General features: G+C 54.0%; 1 protein-coding gene across 4 annotated transcripts in view; it reads left to right on the plus strand.

Annotated features, from left to right (window-relative positions):
* The window catches only part of JADE1 (jade family PHD finger 1), a 66,798-nt gene continuing 65,243 nt past the window's right edge, over positions 1–1,555 (plus strand). Inside the window, exon 1 of one of the 4 annotated variants that reach the window (XM_011996437.1) lies at positions 1–317. The gene's annotated coding sequence lies outside the window, so the exon portion shown is untranslated. Of the gene's footprint in view, positions 318–1,286; positions 1,421–1,555 lie in introns of those variants that run through there. The other 3 variants (XM_011996441.1, XM_011996438.1, XM_011996439.1) reach the window with 3 other exon arrangements.

The raw sequence follows: 1,555 nt of genomic DNA on the forward strand, positions 1-1,555 counted from the left end.
GGCAGCGGCGGCGGCGGCGGCGGCGGCTGCAGGACGAGCCGAGAGGCTCAGCCATATTTGATGGTTTTGTTGCTTTGCTCGGGAGTTCTCGGGAGTAATTTAATGCCGAAGGTCGCTGCCTAGTGGAAATAATATAGTACGTCATTAATATGGCGCCAAAAGATTGGGTTCTCGATATGTAGCTAGGAGGGAGGGAGGCAGCCGCTGAGCGCAGCGTTACTATCCCACCAGTAACTTGGGCATTGCCGGGGCGGGGGCCAGAGGAGGAGGAGGAGAGGATGATTTTTGGATCCTGAGAATTGATCTATGTTGGATCAGTAAGTTTTATTATGTTTTTTTTTTTTCAAATTTGGGGGGCTGAAGACTTAGAGCTATTTCTTCTTTTGGATTTGCGAAGAACATGCGGTTTTCAGGTGAATCATCAATTAAACGCGTTTAGGAGCAGAAGCCCAGTTTAAGTTGCTTTTAGTTTATAGGTTTTTTTTTTTTTAAATAGAAAGCCAAAGTGCATTAGGCTGCATGAAAGTGGAAAGCATAGTAGCAACTTGGTAGACAGATGGCAATGGCAGAACGCAGGTTCGCGTACATATATGAATCCAGAGTGTGAGAGACCGTGTGTGTGGTGGGACTGTATTTGTCCAAACATAGGTGTGTGTAGGTACATTTGTGTGTGGTGGCCGCAGCCCTGGCTCTTGTCACCGCGTCGCCACATGTCCAAAATATTCATTGCATCAATTCAAGGGCAGTGAGAGGGGGGTGGGGGGCGGGGGTGGAGGGACAGCTTGGCAATTCTTCCGAATTGGGCTTCCAGTGGTCAGATCTTTTACTTACAGCGCGACTGCTTGTAAAGTGTAAAACCCCTTCATCGATGAAATGGGGTAGGAGTTGGCGGTTGGTAGAGCAAAGTACCGATTAATCATGAACTTAAAGGGGATTGCAAATTGCAACCTTTGGCACCATCTGCAAATTGTGGGGGTGGGGTCTCTTGGTGTCCTTGCTTCCTTAAATGAACGTGTAGTGTGTACCCCGGGACTGCAAGTTGCAGAGCCCTTCAGTGCACGTGTCTTGTGCCTGTGAGTCTGTGTTTGCGAGTTGGGGGCTGTTGTTCGGTAGCCAGCAGGCTTTCCGGGTTGCTCGGCATTGGCTTGCAAATGCGGGAGAGGGATGGAATGTGGAATGTTGACCGGGGAACCGAATCCTGTCGGAACGGTCCCATTTGCTGGAGAAATTCGATCCCTTCCACCTCCTTCCCGCTCCCCCCCGCCCGCCTTCAGGCAGGAGGCGGGGCTGAGGACGCGGCTGCTGCTCAAAGTGGCGGAGCGCGGCGGCGGGAGGCAGGTGCACGGCACCCGCCAGTGGGGGTGCCTCAACTTCCGCGGGCGTTTAAATAGCAGCCTCTCTCCCCTCCCACCGGTAATAGGTGACCTAGCGGCCGAGGGCGGCGGGGGGAGGGAACCGGGGGAGACCCGGGAGCGAGCCTCCGCGGCACGTGGGCAGGTGCTGGGTGGCCCCGGGGCCAACTTTTGTAGCCCGCCTCTGGCGTTTGAGGAGAGGC

The sequence above is a fragment of the Mandrillus leucophaeus genome, unplaced genomic scaffold (genome assembly GCF_000951045.1).
Source record: "Mandrillus leucophaeus isolate KB7577 unplaced genomic scaffold, Mleu.le_1.0 Scaffold513, whole genome shotgun sequence".
Taxonomy (NCBI): domain Eukaryota; kingdom Metazoa; phylum Chordata; class Mammalia; order Primates; family Cercopithecidae; genus Mandrillus; species Mandrillus leucophaeus.